General features: G+C 39.3%; 1 protein-coding gene across 1 annotated transcript in view; it reads right to left on the bottom strand.

Annotated features, from left to right (window-relative positions):
• The window catches only part of SNAP91 (synaptosome associated protein 91), a 156,409-nt gene that overhangs the window by 110,647 nt on the left and 24,837 nt on the right, over positions 1 to 20,925 (bottom strand). The gene's annotated exons all lie outside the window — the stretch shown is intronic.

Genomic DNA, 20,925 nt, shown 5'->3' with positions numbered 1-20,925 from the left:
TTTTAATTTTGATGGACACTAATAAACACACTTGTCATGTAAATGGCAGAAATGAGAGCAAATTGCAAAAGAGGAAAGAATTCCATCATAGCCATCTAAGCTTTCACAGAACATCATACATGCATTCAATTACTATGATTTGACCTGAATTTATAAGAGAGTCAATCTTTCTAATATATTCACTGTCCACATCTACCCATTACAATTCCAGGGGGCATGAAAAAATGTATTTAGTGTCCAAGAGGGGCCGCCTAGAATTCAGAAACAACGTGCACTACCAAAATGTTAGCTGAGGCAACAAAAGTCATGGCCTAAAGAAGAGAAGCTAAGCCACAGTGGGGGCGGTATGGACTTAGGAAAGGTACTTTCAACAACGCGAGATGACCTCTTCAGGCCAAGGAAACCACAGGACCTCTCTGGCCACACCTGCCCAGCAGAGAACTGCAGGTGATACCCAGTCCAGGAAATTCCAACAACAAAGGCAAAGACAAAGCCATCCTGTTCCTCACTTAAAATCCACACTCAGTCCTCATTAAGCCAGACCTTTGTTTTATGCATTTCTTTATTTTACAATAAATGTTTTAAAAATTGATACTGTCACTGAAATAGTTCTTAATGCTACAACTAAAAAGTATCAATAATTGATATGAATTATAAATGAACAAAACAAGGTTTGTTTCTTACTTTATTTTAAACATCTTATCCCCTCAAACAGGCCTCCCTCGATATTTTCCTTCAGGACATCTTTCCTGGTCCCATGTGAATGCAGTCCCATGGGACCTTCCTCTGCTTTAAAATCTGAGGCATTTTATTCCTGCTGCCTGTCCACATTAGATGTGGAGCCACCGCAGGTTCCAGACCAAAGCTTCCCTAGGATGGAAATAGTCATGGCAACATCTGTTTACTGAGCAGGGCTTCAGAGAACACTGAGCACAGTAAGTATGTGTTGAGCAAAATGTACAAACACCAAAATACTTTACCTGATATATAAACAAACAGCTCTTTGAAAAAGGCAAATCATTACGCTATAACATTGCTTTCTGAGATTATATCATGGGACTGCTTTACATTTGAAACTGTGTCAGTCACAAGTTCTTCTGTTCCTTTATTTATTGACCTGATGATATGGAAATGTATTGTTTCTCAGAGGAGATGAATACATGTTCAGATAATAAAGAGATCCTTAGAAGAGTAAAAAGAGGCAGAATGATAGAGCAGAAAGAGGTGGAGGGCCAAGCTCGGCCCCTGTCTAGATGTGCAACTTCAAGCAAATTACTTAATACATCTTCCATACAGGCCCTCATCTCTAACACGGGAATAATAATTACTACCTTTCCCTTTCAGGGTTATTATAAAGATATCTGGAATTTAATATATGGCACAAATGAACCTATCTGTAGACATGGAGAACAGACTTGTGGTTGTTGAGGGGGAGGGTGTGGACTGGACTGGGAATTTGGGGCTAGTAGATGCAAACTATTGCATTTGGTGTGGCTAAGCCATGAGATCCTGCTGTATAGCACAGAGAACTATATCTAATCACTTGTGATGGGACAAGATGGAGGACTATATGAAAAAAAGAATTTATATAAATATATAATTGGATCACTTTGCTGTACGGCAGAAATTGATGGAACATTATAAGTCAACTATAATAAAAATTAAGTAAAATAAAGATTGCAAAGGGTCTGAACAAAATATGCACCCAAAATAATCATTTGTAAATACTGTTATCCAGACACTGCATTGTGAGAACATAGCGGGGTGTTAGGAAAGACTCCATGGGGAGGAAAGAGTTGAGTGGGACCCTAAATTCAGACATGGGAGGAGAGTGATGACGTTTTTAGCAAGTGTGCAAAGTGTGAAACCCTCAGAGGCCAACTTGAGAGCCAGGGAAGGGCCAATGAAGGATCTCACATGGCTTCATGTGTGAACTTCAACCTCAACTTCACCCTGAGTACCAAGGGGAGCCCCTGGAAGTCTTTCAGTAGGAAAGTCCCAATAAGATTCTTTTACAGTCAATAACATTACCTGGCAAATACTAAATATTACCTGTATGGTAAGAAAAGGCACAAAGCAAAGAACAATCACCTCTGCCTGGAAAGCTATCCTAGAAGATAGGACAAAGGCAAGTTAGAAAGCCTGGGTGAGAGCCAGAGAGGAGATAAAGGTGAACTAATGAAAAGGCAGTGAAACTTGAGGGAGATGATGAATGCAGTAAAAATATATTTAGGAGGTACAGCTGATGGGGATTTGCAGGTGAGCACATGGATATTCGAGATGAAAGGAGAAGGAATCTTAAATAATTCCAGATTTCTAGTTTGGGGCCGAGGAACTGCTTTTTACTGAAAGAGGAGGAAAGTTGGTTTCGAGGGAGATAAAAACCATTTTGGACCTGATACATATGAAGGTGCTGTTGGAACTCTAAGCTGAGATGTCTGATGGTGGACTGGAAGCATGTTCTAAAGGTCAGAAGAAACACTTGGCATGGATACAAATTTGGGTGTCATCATCAATGATATGGGAGCTGAGATCATACAAGTAGAAGTAAGTCAGATCATATAGAGAACAATGAACATTATATCTGTAAGAAAATAAGAAGTGAAACCAAGAAAGACCAACATTGAAGATGACTGGAAGAAAACTGCATGAAAGAAGAATCAGAATGGTAAAGAGAAGTTCAGGAAAATTAAATTACTGAACCAATTAAGAACAGAGCTTTAAAAAAAAGTCATGAAGCAATCAGGTACCACTGGCATCAAACACTGCAGAAAGTCCTAGCAAATAGAACCCTAAGAATAGAATGGACAGCGAGGAGATTGCTGCCATGTAAAGGAAATAAAGTCCAAGCATACACTGGGAGGGGAGGAGAGGATCAAAGGAAGGCTTTTTATGGGTTAAAGATGGGTGACATTTATGCCTATTTTTGAGATCAAGAAGAAAAAGTCAAAAACAGATGAATTTGAGTCAGACAGTGAAAGACAAACATCATATGATATCACTTATATATGAGATCTTTAAAAATAATACAAATGAACTTATTTGCAGACCAAAAACAGACTCACAGACTCTGAAAACAAACTTTGGGTCACCAAAGGAAACAGGTAGGGGAGGGGGGGACTGAGAGTTTGGGACTGGCAGAGCACACTGAGGTATATGGGTTGACTGGCCAAAAGGGACCTGCTGTATAGCACAGGGAATTCTACCCAATGTTCTGTGATAACCTATATGGGAAAAGAATCTGAAAAAGAATGTATGTATGCATATGTAGAACCAAACCACTTTGCTGTACAGCAGAAATTATCACAACATTGTAAATCAACTATAAAACCTTAAAAATAAAATAAGAGAGAAATGAGTTTGAAAAGGAGAGGTAATTTCTTCCTCGGGAAGTTCTCGAGGCAGGATAAATACAATCCAGGGCTCAGAGGTTGGGATTAGCATCAGAGAGGAGGGTTACACAATGCAGAGAGATAAGGATGAGTGGTCTTGAGTGGAGGGAGAATGATGGCAGAATGATACTACAGAGAAGCATGTCTGAGGTGAAACAGTAAGTTATTAATTTTATTACTTAATCTTAATACACTCATCTACTCTATGTTAGGGCTAGCTTGCGGGGCCAACCTGGTCTGCTTCCTGATTTTGTAAATAAAATTCGAATGGTACCCAGTCAGACCCATTTGTTTACATATTGTCTAGGCTGTTTTCACACTGCTATTACGTAGCTGAATTGTTACAACTCAAATTCAGTTCAGTGGTCTACAAAGCCTAACACTCATTGACCCTTTACAAAAAATGTTTGCTGACCCTGTTCTATCCCCAAATGGGAAATTGTATAAGACCCTTCTGATGCCTAACAAATAGCTAAATCTGTCTCAAGGAAACGTAATTGTATGCCTGAATGGTGGGCTCAACTAACTTTTTTCATAGACCACTGTTTTTACTTGAAAGAATGAATGGAAGATTTCAAACCATCATGATTCAGATGCAGTATTCAACTGTTATTTCTCAAAAATAAAGTGATAATGGAAAAAACAAAAATTATATAAAAATTTTTAAAAAATAAAGTGAGCCTGTAAATAAAACAAATGACAGTACTGGTTGCCATAAAATTCAATCTTTCAAGTATGAATTAGAATTTCAGAAAATTTATGTCTGCCATGATAAGCATGACAGCTTTCTAGTGCTTTGAGACTTTTCTGATGAGACTGTTGGTGATACTAATGAATATTATTTTTTGATATTATATAATAAAGTATCAACATTTAGAAGATGTGAATAATTCACCTGGGCCAATACTTTTCAAATGACTAGTCCATGATGTTACAAAGTCTACTCACCCTATTTGAAGTACAGATTTACTTTTTTTTTTTTGTCTTTTTGCCTTTTCTTGAGCTGTTCCTGCGGCATATGGAGGTTCCCAGGCTAGGGGTCGAATCGGAGCTGTAGCCGCCGGCCTACGCCAGAGCCACAGCAACGCAGGATCCGAGCCGTGTCTGCAACCTACACCATAGTTCACGGCAATGCCAGATCTTTTAACCCACTGAGCAAGGCCAGGGATCAAACCCTCAACCTCAAGGTTCCTAGTCGGATTTGCTAACCACAGAGCCACGACAGGAATTCCAAGATTGACTTTTTTCTACTCTCAAAGGGATTTTAATGCAACAGAGTAGAAAAAGGTCATTAACGTGGTTTTAGATTCAATACTGCAACTTAAATTTAAGAAACTATCACTTAGAGAGTTACGGTGAAGTATCAAAGCATATCCAAAATTATCTGAAAAGTCTCTCTTTTCCAAACATATATCTGTGTGAGGCAATATTTTCTTCATATACTTCAATTAAGACAATATATCCCAATAGACTGAACATAGAAACAAATATGAACATCCATCTTCTACCAAGCAAGATACTAACGCAATCTGTGAAAGCATACAATGATACCACTTTTCTCACTTTGGTTTGGAAAAAAATTATTCTCCCTAAAAAGGGAACCCTCCCGCACTGTTGGTGGGAATGTAAACTGGTACAGCCACCATGGAGAACAGTTTGGACATACCTTAGAAATCTATACATAGAACTTCCATATGACCCCACAATCCCACTCTTGGGCATCTATCCGGACAAAACTCTACTTAAAAGAGACACATGCACCCGCATGTTCATTGCGGCACTATTCACAATAGCCAGGACATGGAAACAACCCAAATGTCCATCAACAGACGATTGGATTCGGAAGAGGTGGTATATATACACAATGGAATACTACTCAGCCATAGAAAAGAATGACATAATGCCATTTGCAGCAACATGGATGGAACTAGAGAATCTCATACTGAGTGAAATGAGCCAGAAAGACAAAGATAAGTACCATATGATATCACTTATAACTGGAATCTAATATCCAGCACAAATGAACATCTCCTCAGAAAAGAAAATCATGGACTTGGAGAAGAGACTTGTGGCTGCCTGATGGGAGGGGGAGGGAGTGGGAGGGATCGGGAGCTTAGGTTTATCAGACACAACTTAGAATAGATTGACAAGGAGATCCTGCTGAATAGCATTGAGAACTTTGTCTAGATACCCATGTTGCAACAGAACAAAGGGTGGGGAAAAAAATGTAATTGTAATGTATACATGTAAGGATAACTTGATCCCCTTGCTGTACAGTGGGAAAATAAAAATAAATAAATAAATTGTATAGAAAAAAAATTATTCTCCCTAAAAGCATTATTTGTGTGAACATGTCAGTATGTTTCTTACAGTTATTTAAAAGTGAAAAATGTTTCTAAACAATATTCTGTTTTGATTTCTAATATATGTAAACACCTAAAGATGTAATTAAAAACAAAAGCTCTTCAAATTACTCAGTAATTTAAGAATACAAAGGAGTCCTTAGACCAGTTTGAGAGCTGCTATTCTTTTTTTGTTTTTTTTGGATGTGTCGGTGGCATGCGGAAGTTCCTGGGCCAGGGACCAAATCCACACCAAAGCAGTGACCCTAGCCACTGGAGTAACAACTCCAGAGCTGCTATTCTTGGTCCATACCTAGAAAGAGAACTGGTAGGCTACAGATTATGTCCATATTTTACATTAAGAAATGTATTTACAGAGTGATTGTACCAATTTATATTGTCACCAGCAGTTTATATGAGTTTATATTGCTTACCTCTTTATGAAATAAAGAATTTACATGTAAAGAAATAAAAAAAATAAACAAAACAAAGAGATAAACATGCAGAAAAAATATTCTTGAAAATTGTGAGACTCTAAATGCTAAATAACTATCACATTTGAATTCCTGAGAATTCAGTCTTAGTTGAACTTGAGCAGACAGACAGAACTAGCATTGTTCTGGCAGTTTAAAAAAATAGTTCTATTGGAGTTCCCTGGTGGCCTAGTGAATTAAGGATCCAGCGTTGTCACTGCTGTGGCACAGGTTCGATCCCTGACCCAGGAATTCCTGCATGCTGCAGGTGTGGCCAAAAATACAGTTTTATTGAAGTATAACTGAGATACAAAAAGCTGCATGTACTTAAAGTACATGATAAGTCTTCACAAACATGCACCAAGATCAAGAAAAGGGACATATCCATCACCCTGAAGGTTTCCTTCATCCCTTTTTTAAATCCTCCTTCCTATCCCTTCCCATTTGCCTCCCCTGCTGTTCCTTAGTAATCACCAATTAGTTTTCAGTAAATATCCACTGGTTTGTATTTTCTAAATTTTCATTTCCTTTGGGTAGAGTAGGGGAAGTCTGGCTTCTTTCACTCAGCATAATTATTTTGAGACATCTGTATTGCCTCATAGATCAATAGTTCATTAATTTTCATAGGTGAGGTGTATTCTTTCAAAATGGACATGCCAAAATTTTTCCATTCATCTGCTGATGGACATCTGAGGTGACTCCAGATTTTGGTTGTTACAAATGAAGCTGCTGTAAACATTTGTGTATAAGTATTTGTATGGAGATATGCTTTAATTTCCCTTGGGTAATTGCCCTGGAGTAGAATGTCAATTGGAAGCAAATATTTAAGAAACTGCCAAACTACTTCCAAAATTACTGCATCATGTTACATTCCTACCTGAAGTAATGAGTGTTTCAGTTTACTTTTTACCATTATAACATGTGTAGTGTGGTATCTGATGGTGGTTTTACTTTGCATTTTCCTGATTAATGATATTAAACATAATTTCCATGTGCTTTTCATTAGTTTACTTCCTATTGGTATACATTCTTTGCTCATTTTTACTGGATTGTTTGCCTTTTTTATTATTTATTTAAAAAAAAATTTTTTTTTTTGGTCTTTTTTAGGGCCACACTTGCGGCACATGGAGGCTCCCAGGCTGGGGTCAAATCAGAGCTATAGCTGGTGGCCTATACCACAGCAACTCAGGATCCAAGCCGAGTCTGTGACCTATACCACAGCTCATGGCAACACTGGATCCTTAACCCACTGAGTGAGGCCAGGGATCCAACCTGTGTCCTCATGGATTCTAGTCAGATTCGTTTCCGCTGAGCTATAAGAACTGCTATTGTCTCATTATTGAGTTATTCTGAATGAAGTCTTCTATAAGGTACATGGTTTGTAAGTATTTTCTCCAGTCTATGGCTTTATTTTTCATTCCTTTGAAAAATACTGCAGCATATGGAGGTTCCCAAGCTAGGGGTCGAATCAGAGCTGCAGCCGCCAACCTACACCAGAGCCACAGCAACGTGGCATCCGAGCCACGTCTGTGACCTACACCACAGCTCAAGGCAATGCCAGATCCTTAACCCACTGAGCAAGGCCAGGGATCGAACCCACAACCTCATGGTTCCTAGTCAGATTCGTTAACCACTGAGCCATGGCGGGAACTCCTAATTCTTTGAAATTCTTGAACACACTGTTCAGAGAATTATGACGAAGTTCCATTCATCAAATTTGTCTTTCATGGATTATGCTTTTGGTGTCATATTTAAGAAATCTGCTTAAGTAAAATACTTTTTATGTTTCTTCTAGAAGTTTTATAGTTTTAGAATAGCACAGTTAGGTCTATAATACATTGTTAGTTGTTGTGACTGATGTGAGGTGAGGATACATGGTCCATTTTTTTTTTTTTTTTTTGCAGATGTGTATCAAATTGTTCCAGCACCGTTTGTTGAAAAACCTATTCTTTGTCCACTGAACTGCCTTTGCACTTTCCTTAAAAATCCATTTGTCACTTATCTTTGGGTCTATTAAAGGACTCTTTATTCTGTTCTGTTGATCTATTTGTCTACCTTTACCCTAATATCAGACTATCTTGATTACTATAAATTTATAATAATTACAGAAATCAGGTAAAGTCAGTCTTCCAACACTGTTCTTTTTTGAAGTTGTTTTACTTCTTGTTGGATCCTTTGTATGAGTTCTAGTTGGGGATGATTGACTTTAACAAAATGTCTGATAGGATTTTGATTGGGATTATGTTGAATCTATAGATCAACTGAGAGTGAACTAACATCTTAACGACATTGAGTCTTCCAATCTACATATATGGTCTGTCTCTCAGTTTTCTTGGATCTACTGCCTTTTGACTTGATTTTGGAGGGAAAGCATTCAGTCTTTCACTGTAAGTATCATATTAGCTGTAGATGTTTCCTCGATGTTGTATGTCAGCTTAAGAAAGTCCCTTCTATTCCTAGTTCGCTGAATATCATGAATGGATATTGGATTTTGTACAATACTGGTCATATGGCTTTTCTTTTTTCAGTCTATTATTATGGTGAGTTATACTGACTAATTTTCAGATGTTAAACCAATTTTGCATTCCCGGGATAACCCCCTTTGGTCATGATACTTTATCTAAATGTTGTTGGATTTGATTTGCTAAAATCTTCTAAGAATTTTTAAACCTATGTTCATGGGGGACACTGGTCTATGGTTTTTCTTTACTTGTGGTGTCTTTGGTAATGCTGGCCTTGAAGAATAAGTGGAGAAGTGTTCGCTCATTTTTGATTTTCTAGAAGAGTCTGTGTATTCTTCTAAAAAGAGTTTGGGATTGTTTCTTTTACAAATGTTTGGCAGAATTCACCAATGAAGATATCTTGGCCTGGAGTTCTCCTTGTTAGAAGGTTTATAACTATAAATGCAATTTCTTTAATAGATGTAGGGCTATTCAGGCTTTAAATTTATTTTTGAATGAGCCTTGGTAGTTTGTGGCTTTTAATTAATTTCTCATGTGCATAAAAGTTCTTGAAGTTATTGGCATTAAGTCATTAGCAATACTGTCTTATGGTCCTTTTAACATCTACAGGGTCAGCCGTAGATGTCACTTGATTATCTGATATTGGTAATTGATATCTTTCTCTCTTCTGATCAGTCTGGGTAAAGGCATTTGAATTGTGTCAATGTTCTAAAAAACCGAGCTTTATCTCCTTATGTGGGAGACCACTGGGATCCAGCTGCGGTCCTGTACCGTGTGCTATGCATGAGAATCCTCTCATGGCAGTGAGCTGGGACAGCCCTAGAGATCACCTTGTTTGTTCTCCATCTCCCAGGGATCACCGTCCTTTATTGCCAAATGTCCAACACATGGAAAATTGTTATTTAATATGCTCTGTCCAGTTTCTCAGCTGTTTCAGGCAGGAAGGTAAACACAGATCCTGTTATTCTATCTTGCCACAAAGTATAAGTCTCTCTTTTGGTAGTTTTAAGCAATTAAAAATGTCTTAGAAGGAGCTCCCCTTGTGGCTCAGTGGTAACAAACCCAACTAGTATCCATGAGGACGTGAGTTTGATCTCTAACCAAACTCAGTGGGTTAAGGATCCAGCATTGCCATGAGCTGTGGTGTAGGTTGCAGGTACTGCTTGGATCCCACGGTGCTGTGGTTGTGGTGTAAGCAGCTACAGTTCCGATTCAGCTCCTAGCCTGGGAACTTCTATATGCTGTAGGTGCAGCCCTAAAAAAAAGAAAGAAAGAAAGAAAAAAAAAAGTCTTAGAAAAGTCTCTCTGAGACAAGATAATAACGTCAAGAGAATAGAGGAAATAGACGTAAGTGGGGAAAAAAATCTAACTTTTAGGAATTGTAAATAACTGTTCACTAAAATAAGAAAATACCAATAAGCCTGAATTGTTCTCAGATTCACCATCAACTGCTTCTTGTTCCATAACTATGTGAGACTCTCATCCACCTGAGCCATATGAAAAGGAAGCACATGACAGAGCCATTGTTATCCCTTGCTTGGACTTCTCTATAGCCTGTTCTCTGAATCACCTCCAGCCCAACGAGATGTATTTGTGGGAAAACAACCACCGATGTACACCCTTCTGGTTATAGCAGTTACCTGTTCAACCCCCAGCCCCACTAGGTCTTCTTGCTGTCCATTAAATTAAGTAAATACCTCAACTCTAAAGCTCAGCTACCTTCCTAATTTTTTATCTGCTACAAATTGCGCCTCAACAATACAGCACTGAGGCCTTTCCTGCTGTTCTTACTGCTTAGAATGTCTCTGCCCTCACCCTACTGAGATCTCATTTTTCATGGCCAATTCAAACACTATAATCTCCATGAGGTCTTTTCTGACACTCCCCTCAAATGGAAAAGAACTGTGATTTTCTTTTCCATGCAGAGTGGAGCAAAGGACACTGGACTTGGGCCAGAGATCCAGTTTACAACCTGCCTCTGTTATTTATGGACAAGTTATTTCAGACCACTCTGTGGCTCTGTTTTTTTCACTTAGAAATGAGGATAATATTAATTATCTTACAGGTGGACACTGTTATTTATGCTCATCCTTACTTTATACATCTCTACTGTAGTCCTTACTACTAGAATTATAGTTATTTACATAGGTCTCTTCTTCATGGGAGCTCAAGCTCCAATACGTAGGCATGAGATTATATCTGTATTTTTGGATCCCAGGTACTTAACACAGGATCTAACACATAAAGGAAACTTGGTGAATGAAATAGCTTTGACTGGCTTAGCATTATCTGCCTCAATCTAAAATACATTCATGATAAAACTGGTAAGTATTAAGGGCTATCTGTTTTCATAACTCCTACTGGACACAACTGAATCACAAAATTAGACAGGAAGGGTCATTTTCTATTTCATTGTTACAGGTACTTTTATCAGCAGCCCACATTTAGAAAGACATCTATTCCATTTACAAATCTCTCCCTAAAAGCCGGACGGCTACATGTAAGCCAATGAAATTGGAACACTCCCTCACACCATATGCAAAAATAAACTCAAAATGGCTATATGTCTAAATATAAGACATTACACCATACAACTCCCAGAAAAGAACATAGGCAAAACAATTTCAGATGTAAATCATAGCAATATTTTCTTGGATCAACCTCCCAAGGTAAAAGAAATAAGTGAAGATAAACAAATGAGACTTAAACTTGAAAGCTTTTGCACAACAAAGAAACCATCAACAAAATGAAAGGATGACTTACAGAACTGGATAAAATATTTGCCAACCATGCCACCAACAAGTGGTTAGTATCCAAAATATACTAACAGTTCATACATCTCAATACCAAAAACCAACCCAATAAAAAAATGGGAATGACCTAAGTAGACTTTTTCCAAAGAAGGCATACAGATGACCAAAAGGCACATGAAAAGATGCTCAACATCTTTTATTATCAGAGAAATGCAACTCAAAACCACAGTGAAGTGTCACCTCACACTGATCAGAATGGACATCATCAAACAGCCTATATTAATAAATCCTGGAGAGGGTGTAAAGAAAAAGGAACCCTTGTACATTGTTAGTGGGAATGTAAACTGGTGCAACCCCTATGGAAAACAACAAAGAGTTTCTTTAAAAAAACTAAAAATAGAGCTACCATATCATCCAGCAATCCCACTCCTGAGTGTATATCTGGAAAAAGTAAAAACGCTTATTTGAAAAGATACACGCACCCCAATGTTCATAGCAGCAAAGACATGGAAAGAGCACAAGTGCTCATCAGCAGACAACTGGCTTAAGAAGATGTGTGTATGTGGCACACACATACAGTGGAACAGTATTCAGTCACAGAAGAGAATGAAATATTTCCATCTATAGCAACATGGATGGACCTAGAGTATATTCTACATAGTGAAGTCAGACAGAGAGAGACAAATATTATATGATACTACTTATGATTTCACTTATTGTGAAATCTAATACAAATGAATCTATATACAAAACAGAAACAGATTCACAGACATAGAAAAGAAACTTATGGTTACCAAAGGGGTGAGGGAAGGAAGGAGGGAAAAATTTGCAGGTTGGGATTAACAGATACATAAAATAGAAAAGCAACAACGATTTACTGTACAGCACAAGGAGTTATACCCAACATCTGGCAATAACCTATGATGGAATATAATATGCAAAAAAATCACTTTGCTGTACACTGGAAACTAACACAATTTTGTCAATCAACTATACTTCATTTAAAGAAAGATCTCAAGAGTTCCTGCTGTGGTGCAGTGGGTTACAAATTTGAATGCAGTGGCTCAGGTTGCTTGGAGGTGTAAGTTCAGTCCCTGGCCTGGCACAGTGAGTTAAAGGATCCATAGTTGCTGCAGCTGGGGTGTAGGTCACAGCTGCAGCTCAGATTCAGTCCCTGGACTGGGAACTTCCATATGCCATCGGCACAGTCAAAATAAAAAAATTTAAAAATCACTTCTCAAGTTAAATTACACAATCCTCTCAACCCCCACTAAGACAGCGGTTTTTCCTAAACTAAATGCGAGAAAGGGCAACAAAGACTGGTTATTACCGTACAATCATCATCTAAACTTAGTCACCCAAAAGGAATGAGAAGCTGCGGACCAAAGTCCAGTGACATGCTAATGTGCAGTTTTTAAACATTCCTGACACATCATCATATTTCAGAGGATTTGCCCCATGAACCGATAAATGAAAATGTATTAACTAGCATTCTTTTAAATTTATATCTCTTTTCTTCCTTCCTCTCTCTCTTCCCTCCTGCCAGTTAACATCAGAGAACTCAACCATTTGTAAACAGAAACAAATCCTTCTAACTTGAGCAATACAAAAGGTAGTGATGCAGATGCTTCAGAAACTCCTCCTCTTGGGTTCAGGATGAAGGGCAAATATTAAGTGTGCCTCACCATTCCCTCTTCTTATGTACCAGCAGAATCCACACCCCCACTCAACCCATCAGAGCAAAAATGCCATGTACATGCAATCCCTGCTTCCCCTAGTTCCCTGTGGACAAATGAGTGGCAGTCCAATGGATCACCTAGGAAAACTTTTCCTTGGGGCATAGGAAGAACTGCATATTTAACAGAGTAGATACATGTCTCATCTCTTTCCATGGATGTAGTTGGGTCTGCCTGTGACATCATGGTCATCTTGACACAAAGGATAGCCCTCACCAACAAGGTGAAAATAGCAGAGTGGGACCATGGAAAGTATCTAGTTCTAGGGTGATGTTGTCTGCTGTAATCAAACCTAGGAGTTGCCCCCTCTCCAGACTTCTTGTTAAGGAAGACAGTAAATGATTCTGTTATTCCCTTGCTTAGGATATTCTGTTACTTGCAGCCTAAAGCATCCAAAGTGACACAATCTATGCCAAACATAACAAAAGGATCCAGGACCAGGACCTCTACAGTGACTTCCAGCTCTAACATCCTCTGAGTATCTCACTGCTCCTCAAAATCACAGGGTTCTGCATTTTTACAGACTGTCAAATAATCCCTTAATGCCTTCCCTTGAGTTAAGCGTCCTTTCTACAGACATTCTGTTTCAGGTGAGCTGGTTATAGGAACTAAAATAGAGGGTACCACTGAAAGGATTATATTTGGGGAAGAGGAAAGAGAGTGTCTTTTTCCCATGTAGAAAGACCTAACAATGTGAATAATTTTATAAAATACAAATTGTGCAAATAGATGTTCTGAGGTAACGTGGGGAAGACCAAAAATGCCATACATGTGCAATACCTGCTCATCAGAACAAAAACAGGAAGGAGGTGGTTGGACAAGCCACCAAGAAAGACACTGAAAAGAGGGATGGGTAGGGCCTTGGCAAGTCTAGGCAAGGATGAGCAGGTAAAATGAGGGGTCGGGAGGAGTGATGCCTAAAGCGGAAATGCTAAGAGCTCATGAATGACAGCAAAGGTTGAGACAGCAAGCCTAGGAAGTGAGGGCCCTCTAGTGTTGAGTATAGATAACAAGGATGAACTGAGTAGGAAATGAAAAAATAAACACCTTCATGTTTCCAGAGATGGAGAGGGGCAGCAGTTTGTAAATGAGCCCAATCTGATGACTAGGATTGGCAGACTGTAACAACAGGTATCCTCCAAACAAACTCCTCCTTAAATAGGAGGGTATAAAATGTAAGCTACTGATATCTTTCACTTAATTTAGTCAATACAGCTGAGTTAAAAACTTCATTTGTGGAGTTCCCTTTGTGGTTTGGCTATAACGAACCTGAATAGTATCCATGAGGATGTGGGTTCAATCCTTGGCCTTGCCTAGTGGGTTAAGGATCCAGTATTGCTGCAAGCTGCAGCATAGGTCACAGATGCAGCTTGGATCTGACATTGCTTTGGCTGTGGTATAGGCCTCAGCTGCAGCTCTGATTTAATCCCTAGCTCAGGAACTTCCATATACTGCAGGTGTGGCCCTATAACACAAAAACACCCCCCCACAAGAAAAAACAAACAAAAACCCAACTTCTTTTGTATTTTCATATTACTACATGTGAACTTCACAATCTTATTTCTAAACTACTAAGGGAACTTCTTTCATCTCAGAGAAAAATATGTGTAACTTGTAGTTCTCTGTAGTCCTTTGTAGAACTATATACTACAAAAATCTCCTTCTTATCCTATGTGTTCCCCTACAGGATTTTGGTAAATTCAAAATCAGAAGACAAAGTATATAGATAGTATAGTCAAGTCACTCATTAAGGCTTTGGAGCCAGACCACCATCTTTACTTAATAACTGTGACTCTGAGCCAAGTTGCCTCTCTTAACCTCCATTTCTGCTTTACTATGATGGGATACTAATGGCACCTATCTGATAGCTGTCTTATTAAAATGAGTAATGCAAGCAAAACATCTAGCATAGATCCTGATACATCTAAAGGATGGAGGCTTTGATAATGTATCAGGCTGTGAGCTAGATACTTTGCTTGAGATATGCATGCATATATAAGCATACACACATGTACACACACACACACACACTCTACTATATACATAGTATAATACCCACTAAAAATGATAAGTACACACATAATTACAATTAGACTCACCCTTTGGCTACCTATATCCAAAAGGACTTGGCATACTTTGTTAATTAATTCAGTTGATTCATTTATTAACACATATTTACTGAATGCTTATCATGTTCCAGGCAGGTTTGAGTAATGAGATGAGAAATAAGGGGACAGAGAGTAATAGTGGGTCCTGTTTCAGACAGGGTTATTAGAAAAGGTCACCCAATGAAACTGACATTTAAAGAGACCTACACACAGTGAGGATGGAATGTTCTACACAGAGCACAGAGCAGATGCAAAGGCCCTGAGGTGAAAGCATGCTTGATGGGTTCAAGAAACAGCAAGAAAGCCAGGGTGCCTGGAGAAGAAAGGGAGAGAGTGGCCAACAGAGAACTGATTCAGACCAGGTACCTCAGGGCATCACAGGTCACAGGAAGGGCTTGACGTTTCATTAAAGTGCAATGGATGGGGAGTTTGGGGTTGGTAGATGCAAACAATTTCATTGATATGGATAAACAATGAGGTCCTACAGTACAGTCCAGGGAACTATATCCAGTCCCTTGGGGCAGAACATGATGGAAGATAGTATGAGAAAAAGAATGTATATGTGTATATGTGTGTGTGTGTGTGTGTGTGTGTATATGTATGACTGGGTCACTATGCTGTAGAGTAGAAATTGACTTAACACTGTATATCAACCCTAATAAAAAATAAATAAAATAAATCCCAAATTACATCTAAAAAATAAAGTGCATTAGGAATAGTGCATTGACCAGGGGAATGACAGGACCCTGGTCTATTCTATTTTGAGCAACATGGAGCATACATGGCATAGAGGGAGGGAAGATACAAATAAAAGAGGTTTTTCAATAGTGCAGGTGAGCAGAGATAATGAGCTGGTATCAGTGTGACAATGGGATAGAAGCAGGAAAACAAAAGGTAGGATCTGGATATTTCAGAGGGAGAGCCAAGAAGATTAGCTGATGGGTTTGATGGGAGGCATCATACAGAGAAGAATCAAGAGGATATGTTTGTGTATCTGAACAATTGGGTACTTGCCCCTCCTTCCCCCTGGGAAAGAGCAGCAGGGTAGGTGAGGCATGTGCTTACATTTATGTTCCCGTTCCTCTACCCACTTTCACCTACTTTGTCACTCTCTTCTTGAGCTTTACTCTTATCCATGAGGAGCCCCAATCCCTGTGCAAAGTCTGAGCTACCTCCAAAGGTATGCCTACTGTCCATGGAGCACATCAAAGGATGTCCCGAGAATTATGCCAGTTGTGGAAACTCTACCCCAGAGAGTTCTAAACGTGGGTCTGTTTGAGATGCACGCATAATCAACTTTCAAAATGAACATTATAAATTACTTACTATGATTCTTCTAAGCAAATGGAGTAGAGGATATACTGACCATGCTGCCTCCTGGATGCAGGATGACAGAGCTTCAAGGAGCCAGCACAAGCACCAAGCGCCTGCCTGCCTGACTCTGGATCCCCTCTGGTCGGGCCATGGACCACTATTGCTTGGGACTGGGGCCGTGGGCAGGTAAGCAGGCCATGTATCGAATATTTCACCCTCAATTAACTCTAGGATAGTAGAAGAGTATTAGGACAACAATTGCAAGGTTATATTTTTTCTATTTTAGGGTCAGTACTCAGACGGTTCTGGCATAAAGGCTGTAAACTTGAGATCGAAATAATCACATATGTCCACCAGCCATAATATTATGCTGCTTTGCTATTTTATCCTCTTCCAATTGTTTTCATAAAAACTGTCACAAGGTTCTCAAAAGAACTCCTCCATACTTTAAAAACCAGACGACATGATGGAAGATAGTATGAAAAAAAGAATGTGTGTGTGTGTGTATATATATATATATATATATAAAAATAATTGGGTCACTGTGCTATATAGAAGAAACTGACACAATATTGTAAATCAACTATAAAAAAAAATTTTTACATGATGGAAACCCAGAAAAAAAAGAACCAGATGACAATTTATATGACCAGAATTTTTAAAGGATACCAAAAAAAAAGGGAGACTGTATTCTAGAGGTAGAAGATGACATTTGTAACAGACCCACTGAAACAGAAGCTCATGGTGTTCTGGGCAATCCACAATGACTCTCACGCCAGTTCTTTAAGCTGGCAGTAAGTGCTAGAAGGATGGCCTTTGCTGACTTTGTTGCCAGGGAGATTTCAGAAGATATGTGTGGCTTGGGTTTCTGATTTCCTGCTATTGCCACACGAGGAGCTACCTACATCTCGTCTGCAAGTGTGTCAGGTAAATTAACTCAGGTCCTATTTACATGATGACCTTAAGTTTTGGTTTTGTTTTTCACCGAGGCTTGGACTAAAAATAAGCTTAAGAGGCTTCTACTTAAATTATCTTCAAACAACTTCTTAGGGGTCTTTGGAGAAGAATTTGCTGGGTTAGTAAATAACCATATGCCAACACTGAACAGCCCTGCCTGTCTTCTGAAATGTCAAACCTAAGTCCTATGTGCACTAACCACAGCCCAACATTTCTGATGCCATCCTCCGAAAAGAACATCCATCCCAACCCCAGTTAATGCTTTATATTCAACAACTCCTTTTAGAGGACTCTTGGGCCAGGAAGAGAAGCAGTGGCGCAGGGCTAGGACTCAAGCAGCAGCAACAAGGCATCGGTTTGATTCCAATCAAGCTCCCTACCCACATATGTAAAACTTATGTTTCCTAAAAATAAACAGTATCCAGAAAGGACAACTCCTTCTGCAGACATTTAGAACTTTCCTCCTTTGCTCTGTCTATAGCCTAATTTCAGGGTTTCTCCCAAGTTCTTAACCACGTTTCACTCCATGGCCAGTACAAGGCTGTATCTTATTATTCACCTTCCACTCCTGCTCCTCCAAAAGGCTAGAAGTCTTGGCAACACCTTCTAGCCCTATCCCATCTTCTTGGCTTGCCCCAAATCTTCTTTTTGTCACAAGCCTCTACAGAACTTTCTAGAAGAAAATGTTCAAAAAAGACTCAAGTCGATTTTCTTTCTGGAATACCAACAAATACAAATCTAGTTCATATACATATTTATTTTATGTGTTAATTAACACACAAATATTGTGTATTATTTAATACCTAAATAATATATGATATAAAACATATCACTTTACTGCAGTAAAAGAGATAAAGAATACTGAAGTGAAATGAAAATAATATTTAAACCTCTCCTTCATAAAGATCCTCAGTTCCTAGGGGGAAATGGGGAGGAATTTTTAAAAAAAGGCCAAAAAAGGGTTTTATAGGTTTGCCTTAGAAACAGGGAATGTAATCTTAAATTTTACGTATACAGATGAGTAAGTGTGGGGAAAAATGAAAGATAGAAATTCAGATCTGACAAGTGACAGTAGCAGAAAGGCAGACCTGTCAGCCATGTCCTGAGACCCCAGGCCCCATCAGCAATCTGGCTCGTCTCTAAAACTGCCTGTGTTCCAGGACTGAGTGCACTGCAGAAAAGCAGCCTCACAAATCTGGAAGATCTAAGCCGTCAGTTTTGTTCTATTATACTCTCTCCAGACTTTATTCTTCCAAGTTCTGCCCAACTCCTTACACACTTTTCATGCTCACTGCTAAGAAAAATGATGTGTGTGTTTTCTCAAGTTCCCTGGTGGCTCAGTCTAAAGGAAGTTTCTTAGCCTTGGCACATCTGACATTTGGAGCCAGATATATTCTTGGGGTGGGGGCACTATCCTGTGCATCGGAAAAGGTTTAGCAGTATCCCTGGCCTCTACCCACAGGAAGTCAGTAACTCCTCCCTGCCACCCCCATCCCCCAAGGTGTGTTAAGCACATCTCCAGACATTGGTTGGTTTTTGGGTTTTTTGTTTGTTTTTTTTTTCCCTTTTGGGGCCATACATGTGGCATATACATATTCCCAGGCTAGAGATTGAATCAGAGCTACAGTTGCTGGCCTACACCACAGACACAGCAATGCCAGATCTGAACCACATCTGCGACCTACACCACAGCTCACAGCAACATGGGATCTGTAACGGACTAGGCAAGGCCAGGGATCGAACCTGCAACCTCATGGTTACTAGTCGGATTCGTTTCTGCTGTGCCACAATGGGAACTCCTGTTGGTTTTTTTTTTTTTTTTTTTTCCATATGGAAGTTCCGGGTCCAGGGATCAAGTCCAAGCCACAGCTGTAGGCTGCAGCTGTGGCAACTCTGGGTCCTTAATCCACTGCATCACAGCAGGAACTCCAGATATTGTCAAATCTTTTTGGGGGCAAAACTGCTGCCTAGGAAGAACTGTTTGTCTAGAGTAAGAATCTGGGCATCTCAGGATCTGGAATCAGGTTAGAGTAGGTCCCGAGAGAAGCTGTCCCAGCTTGTGACATCTCCAGTTTCAGTCATGGGCAAGTGACTATGCTGCCTGAGTAATGGTTAGTAATGGTCAACAAGGACTGAACATACATGTAGAGCTTTTACTGTTGGAACCAAAGAAGATTTACAGAAAAGGGTCTCTCACACATAAGGACATCTCACAGCAAGGACTGCAGCTCCAAGCTTTCGAAAGGGTTATGACTGTTATATTTAAAAGTTTACAAGTGTATTTACTTATTTATGTATTTATTCATTCGTTGCACCTGTGGAATATTCTCATGCCAGGGAATGAACCCACACCAAAGCGGTGACACCACCAGATTCTTCACCCACTGTGCCACCAGGGAAATCCTACAAGGGTATTTAGAATCAGAAACACATTCAGTTGAACTATCAAAATTACATCAAAAAGTGCATCAAAAAGTGGCTCAACAACATTAGCAATTTCATGTAATTCAACCCAATTGTTTCTTTTGGTAGTGACAGTAGGTTCCCCCAAAATGCAAACTATTGCCTTTGGAATGGATAAGCAATGAGATCCTGCTTTGTAGCACTAGGAACTGTCTAGTCACCTATGATGGAGCATGATAATGTGATAAAAAAAAAGAATGTATACAGGTATGTGTAAAAAAAAAATTAAACATAAAAATATCAATGCCCTCCCACATCACATACACACAAAAATTGCATTGAATGATTCTACTCCTTTTCCCCCTTCTCTCCTGGTTCTCAGGCACTACTGGCTTAGGTTTTAATTTTCACCAAGTATAGTCTCTGTTTCTGAAGAGGTTTTCCACCTTTCCAGGCCCTGTAGAAAAATATGCTGCCTCACAGCCTTTCGAAGACCCTGTTGTCCAGAGAGAGATGTCTACTTCCTGTGTTTCTCTTCTACTCTTTTCTCCCAATTGTTTTTTTTTTTTTTTGGTTTTTTATTTGTTTGTTCTAGGACTGCACCCGTGGGATATGGAGGTTCCCAGGCTAGGGGTAGAATCCAAGCTGTAGTTGCTGGGCTACACCACAGCTACAGCAACACCAGACCAGAGCTGCATCTGCAACCTACACCACAGCTTATGGCACCACCAGATCCTTAATCTACTGAGTGAGGCCAAGGATTGAACCTGCATCCTCATGGATACTAGTCAGGTTTGTAAATCACTGAGCCACTATGGGAACTCCATCTTTTCTCCATTTAGATTCCCAAGATAAAGATTCCCAAGATAGGTCTCTGTATCTACAAAAGTTCACTTCAGATTCAGCAATGGTTTCTAATATGACAATGATTAACAGCCAGCTCAGAGAAACAAGCAAAAGTCAGAAAACATCAAGGGGAGAACAG

Source organism: Phacochoerus africanus, chromosome 2, assembly GCF_016906955.1.
Source record: "Phacochoerus africanus isolate WHEZ1 chromosome 2, ROS_Pafr_v1, whole genome shotgun sequence".
Taxonomy (NCBI): domain Eukaryota; kingdom Metazoa; phylum Chordata; class Mammalia; order Artiodactyla; family Suidae; genus Phacochoerus; species Phacochoerus africanus.
Note: the sequence above shows the minus strand (reverse complement) of the source record. Positions and strands in the feature narration are given on the sequence as shown.